General features: G+C 47.0%; 1 pseudogene; it reads right to left on the reverse strand.

Annotated features, from left to right (window-relative positions):
- LOC102868675 overlaps window positions 1-9,484 on the reverse strand; it is a 58,269-nt pseudogene that overhangs the window by 9,008 nt on the left and 39,777 nt on the right.

The following is a 9,484-nucleotide window of genomic DNA, read 5'->3' on the forward strand; positions in this document are numbered from 1 at the left end:
TAAGGAGTTACACTGACAACCCACATTCGCATCTGAGGCCAAATTCCTGTCATCTGATTTACTGCCTCAGAAAATCCACTGGAGGGTCAGCTATGAGATTGTTCTGACTTAATGGCACATAACAATACACAATAACAACAATACAGGGGGAGCTCTGGTGGCCTAGTGGCAAGAAGCTGCACTGCAATCCCAGAGGAACACGGTTCGAATCCACCAGACGCTCTGCCGGAGAAGGAGGCGCAATATCCTCCTGTACCAGTCAGATCTGATTTGACGGTACACGTACACAAAATTTAAAAAAAACAACAACAACAACAAAAAAAAACAATACAACAGCAAAAACACACACACACAGACTCAAATAATGCAACATTTGTCAATTCCATTTTCACAGGTACCAATTAGTGCCATGAGTGATGCTGTAACTGTCAGTACACCTGCTGTCACATTCCCCTTCCCACTAAGCATCACTGAGCGCTCTGGTGGCATAATCCGTAATCTATAGCGGGCTACACTGCTAGCCCGAGGGCTTTGAGCCTCTGGGGTTTGAATCCACCAGTGGTTAACCCAGGAGGGGTGAGGAGGACGGTGATGGGCCTTCCAGGCAACCCCAGCATGTCTGGCCTTTCATTTCTGAGTGAGAATGGGAGTCTGCGTTGGTCTTGAGCAAGGGGCACTTAGGCAAGTGACATGACCTGTCTCCGGTTTTTAAGTCACTCTGGCTGCTGGATGCGGGTTTGCTGTTGTTAAGCAGCGTCAAGTTGTAAGAGCCTCCAAGCTGACCCTCTGGTGGGTTTTCAGAGCAGTAAATCTCAGGGGAGTTGATTGCTCATCTGTCTCCCTCAGAGCAGCTGCTGGAGTCAAACTGTGTACCTTTGGGTTGGCAGTGCAACTCCTTACCACTAAGCTACCACCAGAGCTCCCTGGGTGCAGATGGAGCTGAAGGTTTCAACTCGCTCATTGCTGTAGATTGGAACCGACTCATGGCCGACGCTCTGGCAGGAGACTGCCTGTCTTTCGTCTGTGTAGTCAGGGATGAATTCCAATCAACATTTGAGTTAGCAGTGCAAACTCCCTACAGACTGTCCAAGAGAGCTCCTTGATCATTGAACATTTGCATTGATGAGAAATATCTAGGAAATGCCCTGTGTGTCGGAGACACAGCATTGAACAGAGGTCATTCTGGGGAGGTCACTCACAGGAGAGTGTAACAGACCCAGCTTGTGGTACCTGGAAGACTTCCTGGAGGAGGTGCCATCCAGGATGCAATCAGAAGATGAGCAAGTTGGGATGCAACAGGGCTTGTGCTTATATCCCTTTCTAACCCTCTCAGCTGTGCAGGCAGGTAAGGTAAATTTCTGGTTCTATTCCATTGGATCGCTGGTGGTCTAGTGGGCAAGGAGTTAACCTGCCAACCCAAGGACAAATGGTTCAAAGCTACCAGCTGCGTCTCAGGAGAAAGATGAGGAATCTCCTACTGTGAACTCACTGGAGGGTCAGCTGGGAGTCAGTTCTAACTCTATGGTGATGCTGTTGTTGTTGTGTACCAGTGAGTTGGAACTGACTCCTCGCTGCCCCTCTGGCGGGTTTTCAGAGGCAGTAAATCACACGGGAGGAGATTGCCCATCCTTTTCCTGCAGAGCGGCTCGTGGATTTGAACCATGTACATTTACAGTAGCAATGCAATTCCTTACCACTAAGCCACCCATACAATGAGGGGCTTTTAATTTAGCCTCTACCACAAGTGGGTTGTGAGACCAAGGACAGACCACATAATGGTTCTGAGCCTCAGTTTCTCCATCTGGTTAAGGAAGACCATGTACCTAGATCAGTGAGACTTGGTCTTTTAAGGGTGATCAGTTGCTTTGAGAATATGGCTAAAAATTAAGGACTCTTTACAAGTAGTAATATTGTCTCACACAAATACACACAATAACCTAGGTAATTTCCATGGGTCATGGACGTCTGGGAGCCCATGCGGACACTGGACAAGACTCAGGCTGTCCACGTTACCTCTCCTTCTCCCACCAGCTCAAATCAGCCCTTCCCTGACTCACCGAGGTCCTGAGGTCCCATCCAGCCACTCCTCTCTACTTTCAGTCTGTTTACAGTCTGGCTTTGGATGCAAATCTGTGACCTCCAGTAGGTTCTGCTTCCCTTGAAGGAAGCATTCCGGCTGGAGGACAAAGCCCAGGCAGGTGATCAGCAGGTCTGTGCATTGCGTGTGTGTCAGATAGGATGGTGGTAATTTTCCCCTTACCAGTTCCTTAAATCAACACCCTTCTGCTTCAGGTTGCCCGGCGGGCTGGGCAGAGAGGAAAAAGGGCGAGGAGATGATGTTTCCTGGACCAGGAAATGTGTGAGCGGGGATTAACTGGGCTACAATTAAACATCGAGGGCTGGGAACTTTGTCATCTGAGTAACCTACCTTTTTCTGCTTTGGTAGAAAGATGGGTGACTCCATCCAAGCAATTTCCATCCTCTGAAAAGTTGATGAAGGGTCAGCTCTGAGCCAGTTCTGACTACACAGCAAACAACAAGAAGCAGCCTAGTATGTTGTTGTTGTTAAGTGCCGTTGAGTCATAGGCGACTCATAGTGACCCTATGAGTGAAAGTCCTCAACACTTGTGTGACTTTCATCCTTTCTCCAGGTTCATAGGGTTTCTGGAAGCAAACGATTTACGAAAGTGGACGCCACTCCTGCTTCCAAGCTTGTTTTAATCGGGAAGCTCCACCAAACACTGTCCACCATGGGTAACCATCATCACCTTTGACATATCAGTGTCACAGTGTTCAGCTTCACAGCGACCACAAATTACCTCTGTACAGCAAGTGGACACACCAGGGCTATACGACCTAGAAGAATGTTTGGCCAACAACAATTTAAAACAGGCCTTAGGGCTGCGGACTAGAGTTACCCACCTTTGGCTTGGGAACATCACATTCTATCCACTAGGCCAACTGGTCTCTCACGATCTTGTTAAGTGCCGTCAAGTCATAGATGACTCATAGCAACCCTATGGACGAAAGTCCTCAACACTTGCTTGACTTTCATTCTTTCTCCAGGTTCACAGGGTTTCCGGAGGCAAGCCTAGTATAGGGAACAGAATTATACATCTTTCTAGGATCTGAGGATCTCCCTGAAGGCTACTTCAACTGTATGCTGAGCAAGTCATTTGAGAAGCTGGACTGTTTGAAGAACAATGTGGCATCAGGATTGGAGGAAGGCTCATCAACAATCTGCATTATGCAGTTGACATCGCCTCGCTTGCAGAAAACAAACAAGACTTAATGTATTTACTGAAGAAGATCGAAGACTGAAAAAAAAGATCATACCCTTCAACATCAAAAAACCCCAAAAATCAATACTATGCCGCATTGAAAAACAAGGAACTCATGCAATATTATTAAAAATGGGTAACTTTGGAGGACATGATGCTGAGTGAAATATCTCAGCCACAAAGGGACAAATACTGCATGATGCCACTGTTGTAGAATGGGTCTGACATCAGGGGTGGGGTATGACAGAAAAAACTGGATAAATTATGTATATTGTATTGAAACAGATGAGGGAAAGAACAGATTAGAGGTGATATATGATTGAGTATTATGGTTAGCACAGGAATCCAGAATTAAGGTTCCATAGGGAAGTGTACTCGGGGTGGGGGCTGGAGGGGAAGGGATGGGGGAATTGTATACTAATGAAGGAAGTTTTTTTTCCTTTTCGGAGAGGGGAGCGAACTGGTGGGGAGGGGTGGGCAGGGAGAAAAGTGCGGCAATGAATGAATGGAAATCCAAAACCTCTGTAAATGTCTATTAAAATTAATAAGAAAAACAAACAAACAAACACCCCAAAATCCTCACCCTGGACATTCAATGACTCACATTATGAAGTTGTCAAGGATTTGATGTTGCTTGTATCCCCAATCAATACCTATGGTGGCAGCAGTCAAGAAATCAAAAGATGTGTTTCACTGGGCAATTTTTGCCAAAGACTTCTGTAAAGTTCCAAAGAGCAAGGATGTCCTTTTAAAGACTGAGGTGCGCCTTATCCAAGCAGTGGTATTTTTTCCCATCATATGTGTGTGAAAGTTGAGCAATGAAAAAAGATTACCTGAGAAGAATCAAAGCCTTTGAATTGTGGTGTTGGGCAGGATATTTGCTACCCCATGGAGTGCCGAAAGAACAAACCAATCTGTCTTGGGGAAAGTGTAATAACGGGGTTCCTTAGAGGCAGACAGATGGTGAACTTTGTTACACATACTTTGGGTGTGTTGTCAGAGGGCCTGGTTCTTGGAAAAAGACATCTTACTTGGAACAGTAGATGGTGAGCAAGAGGGAGGAAGGGCCTTAATGAGATGACTTGGCATGCTGTCATCATCGACTTGAGAGCTCCTTTCAATATTTCTCCATGTCTCAGCTGTTTTCTGCTGGGTGGTTTTCCTCTCAGAGTCTCTAACAGCACTGATTTCTGGTCGCCCTAGCTTAATATCCTGCAGCTTAGCAACACTAAGAAAACTCCTCTTTCCATATATTGTTCCAGTGAAGGCTGTAATTGCATCTCCTTCAACACACTTTGGTTACATGCCTTTCTGTCACTGTGGCCAGGGAAATGGGCATCTCTGATTGACCAGAGGTAAGTCCTGTGCGTCCCAGGGATGGGGTTCAGAGGTTGGGAATGGGAAGTCCGTGATCTGAGGGGAAGCAGGGCAGCCTGATTTCCAGGAAATCAAGTGATGTATTTGTTATTAGTGTGGATAAATACTACAGAAACGAGTGCAGGAGGCATCTCGATTGTGAACAGGAAACACTGGCACATGTCAGTTCATGCTGTGGAGGTAGATGCATCTGGAAGTACCATGTCTGTGGTTCATTTCTCAGGGAGTGTGGGGAGTCCATGCGTGAAGCTGAAATCCTGTAATCAGAGCTCAGGTCCCCAGGACCTAACTCAATGTGACCTTGGTTTCTCCATCTGCGTGAAATGAAGGTGTCTGAACATGTGACAGCCTGAACTTGTTCATGCATTCATTTCCCCCCCCCCTCTTTCCAATCAAGACTTGCTAAAGGTTCTGGATAGAGTCCAGACCGGCTCTGTTCTGCTGTGTACTCGCTGTTCCAGGCTTGAGTGACGCACCTCCTTAGATATACATTCCTTGTGTTCTCCAGAGCCACCTACAGGGTGACAGCTGGACCTGATCCAGCCTGTACTCACTTCTTCCTACAGGTGACGAAGGCCAATTGTCATGGCCATTTGACCCTGCAGGTGTGTGCCCTGTGTCATGGTCCAGGCTCCCAACACCCCACTTTTGCCCATGTCAACCTGGCTGAGCTTTGGTGGTGATGCTGGAGGTGGTGGTGGAAGGTTCTAGAACGTCTATCTCCTGAGTCCTATGAAGCTCTCAGTGTGGACCTGGAAGTTCTCGCAACCAGAAGGGAGGGGCACCTGGCTGAATGCCCAGGTGAAGTGGGGTAACTTCCAGGGACATATTTTTTTTTTTAGAAGTTGTGTCCACATCTTTCTTGTTTGGTTGTGATTTTCTCTCCCTCTTCCCCTTTCCTCCACGCTTCCTGCCTTAGGAACGACAATCCTAAGAAAGAGCATATGGTAGATCTCTGGCTGTTTTCCCAGGGAACCCGGGCTGAGAACCTAGCTGTGTGACATGAGGTGATTTACTGAACCTCTCTGGTGGTACGGCCCATAGGGTCTTAGCACTGTTAACCCAAAGGCCACACTTTGCTGGTGGTTCAAATCAGCAGCAGCTCTGAGGGAGGAAGATCACATCTCTTCCCGTGTGGTTTACAGCCTGGGGACTCTCAACCGAGAACCAGCTACAAGTGCGTTGATTCAACAGCGATGAGGTCCTTAAGTTCTCTGAGCTTCAGACCTCTGTAAAAGTGGGACGGGATGGCGGATGCAAGAGCATCCCCTCTCATCTGGTTGTTACAGTGGCTGAGATTGGACAGGTGAAGGTGTGTCTTCACAAGGGGTAGCTCTCAGTGGTATTATTTCTGCAAACAAGGCACTGAATCATACATACCATGTGAAAACACTTCTTCAGCATTGACCTCCATGAATATTTATTGGGTGCTGACTTTGTTTCCAGGAAGACACTAGCCTCTGCCCCTAAGGAGGTCAAGGTGGAAGGTCAGACGGTGGGAAATGGGCAGGCAAGCTCCAATGTGGGCGGCAGAGGAGTCCAAGGCTCTGGCTTCTGACTCAGCCAGTGGTGAATTCTTGGAGAACTGATGTTGCAGCCAACATCTGAAGGCTGTGGTGTTCTTAACTAGATGGTGGGCAGTGTTCCAGGCACAGAGCCCTGTGTGGGGGCAAGTCTGGGACCAACCAGGAACATTTTAAAAAACAGACCCACAGGCTCTCACCCTCAGAAACAAGTAAGTTACAGGAGAAACAGGCAACCAGTAGAAATGATCTCTCCCAGGAAGTGTGGGATCTACAGCCGCACAGTCCAATAGGGCAGCCATAACTATATGTGGCCATTTCAGTGGATAAAAAGGAAATGAAATGTAAAAAATCTGCTCATCACATTCCAAAGATTCAACTGCTTTCCATCCAGGGCGAGTACTGAGCAGTGGCTACCATGCAGAACAACGCAAATATTTCTACCAGAGAGAGCTGCGGGAGTCCGGGAGGAGGAAGCCCAATCCGGATAGACTTCCTGGAAGAGGGGACAGAAGATGGCCAGAGAAGAGTTTCCAGCCACGTCCATAAGGACACTTGAGTCCACAGTATCCAAATCGCCAGACCAAACTTATTGCTGTGGACCCAATTTTGACTCAAAGTGCCCTTGTGAGATAGAGCAGGAGCTGTGGGACCCTGTGGCACATTGTGACCCTGTGGGACAATGATCTTTATGGAATGAACCATAGTGATGTAGTGTGTTAGAAATTGGCCTGCTAACCAAAAGGTTATTATTTCGAATCCATCAGTTGCTCTACGGGAAAAAAAATGAAAAGATGTGCAGCCTCCTCCTACAAAGATTTGCAGCCTTGAAAACCCTATAGAAGGCGGTTGTAAGTGTGAATTCACTGTAGTCACGATGTTGAAGCTTATCTTCCACTGGGTGGAATCTTTGTGGAAGTCCTTGCCAGCGAGCAGGCAAACTTTTTGGTTAACTGCCAAGTGCTTAATCATTGCGTCTCAGGAAGAGAAAAGGCCAGGGCTAGGGTGTGGGGGGACAGGTGTTGGCTCTGGAAACAAACGTATAACCTGACACCTCTGTGTTTAGGTTATAATCTCAGGTGCATCCGGACTGACAGCCTCTCACCTGGGAAGAAGCGCACAGAAATGCGCATGGGCTCAGCTTTAAGGCAGGGCTGAGGCAGGAAGTCCCGCCTCCCTGCGCCAAGAGGATCCTGGGAGTTGTAGTTTTGCATGTCTATGCCGCCTTGCAAAACTTGACAGCAGGTGCAGAAGCGCTGACAACTGGCCCGGGCTGGGCATCTCTCCGGGTGGATGCTGTGGGGCGAGGATGGCAGGAGGAACACTGCCTTACTCCTTCCAGTGTCTAAATTCTGGGATAGGTGCCATGTCGGGGCTGTTACTTATGCAACATTCAATTAAACAGAACTCTCTCAACACTCTGGTTAACTGAAATTTGCTAAGGAACACTTAGTAGATGCCAGTCATTTGGAACCAGAGAGAAGTCCTGCCCTCAAGTGTTCTAGACGGAAACATACCACTCTCTCTGCTTATATAACATACATTGGCGTGTCAAAGACTTGTTAGGGAGTAAAGGTGAATTCTGAGAGAAGATAAGCTTATGCCTGGAGATCTGTCTCTAATAGGCTATTGTTATTGTTGTTGTTGTACTGTTGAGTCAGAACCGACCCATTTCTGACCCTCCAGCAGGTTTTCAGAAGCAGTCGTGCAGGAGGAGACTGCCCGTCCTTCTTCCTAAGAGCAGTTGGTGGATTTGAACCACATGCCTTCAGGATTGCAGCATAGCTTCTTGCCACTAGGCCATCAGAGCTCCCCCAAACGGTGAATTCTGAAGAATTTAAATTTCAATCCAACCTCTATCTTGAAACCTACAGACTTTCTCCGTGGAGGGCCAGTGGTATTTGAAAGCCACTGAGTTTGGTCGTGCAGAAAAGAAAGGTGGATCTCCCATGTCACAAGAACTCACGGGGCCCCACTATCTCTCAGCTCTGTCACCATGGGCAAGTCCCCCAGGAACTCATCGCTGAACTTCAGTAAAATCGGGTGGGTGTGCTCGCTTCGGCAGCACATATACTAAAATTGGAATGATACAGAGAAGAGTAGCATGGCCCCTGCGCAAGGATGACACGCAAATTCGTGAAGCGTTATTAAAAAAAAATCGGGTGGGTGATCTTTATTATTATTATTACTATTTATTTTATTATTTTGTGTGTGTCTGTACCGTCAAATCAGATCCGACAGGTACAGGAGGAGATTGCCCCTCCTTTTTCCCGCAGAGCATCTGGTGGATTTGAACTGCATATCTCTGGGATTGCAGTACAGCTTCTTGACACTAGGCCACCAGAGCTCCCCTTATTATTTATTTATTAATTTTTTTTTAAAGAAAGCATACTGGGCGGGCTGAAGGAATCCATGGCCGTGGCGTGTAACTAATTTCTACAGGAGTTGATCTTACACACATACATACACAGCTTGTAAGATCAAATCTTGGTAAGGGACCTCCCTCTAATTCTCCTGCAGCTGAAGTGTGTGAGGTTCAATCTTCTCCCTTTTTTGAGCTTCATCAGTCTGACACACATTAAATGCACCTATGATTTCAGGCTGCAGTTCATTGTATGTGTGCAGTGACTCCCCCCACCCCCATGTCTGTATAAACTCCACAAAATGTGCCTCTTACCAGCTACTGTGGAGTCGATGCTGATTCAAGGAGACCTCCTGAATTAAAGTAGAACTGCTCCATCGCGTTCTCTCGGCTGTAATTTTTACAATAGTGGTTTGCCAGGCCTTTCTTCTGCAAGCCTTCTTCCCAGGCTTCCAACCAGCATAGAACACTTTTGATAAAGATGGCCGAATGGGTGAAGACTGGCAACAGGCCAATTTGTCTCAAACATAATGATGTCTTTAATCTTTTTTCCCTTTTTTATTATTAATTTTAATAAAAGTTTTTAGAGACTTAGGTTTCCAGTCATTCATTGTTGCACTTTTCTCTCTGTCCACCCCCTCCTTCCCAATTCATTCTTCTCCTTGAAAAGTGAAACTTTCATTGTTATGCAATCCCTCCCTCCAAGTCCACTTCACTGTGCAGCCTTCATTCTGGACTCCTGTCATGACAATAATATCCAATCGTATGTTGTTGTTATGTGCCGCTGAGTTGCTTGTGACTCATAGCGACCCTATGTACAACAGCCCTAAACTCCGCTGTCCTGTGCCAATCGCACTGTCTCTGACACTCCCATCCCGATTACCCCAGTCACTGAATCAGTCCATCTCATAGAGGGTCTTCCTCTCTTGCGCTGTCCCTCC

This window comes from Elephantulus edwardii, unplaced genomic scaffold (assembly GCF_000299155.1).
Source record: "Elephantulus edwardii isolate Elephantulus edwardi_28Jun2011 unplaced genomic scaffold, EleEdw1.0 scaffold00089, whole genome shotgun sequence".
NCBI lineage: Eukaryota > Metazoa > Chordata > Mammalia > Macroscelidea > Macroscelididae > Elephantulus > Elephantulus edwardii.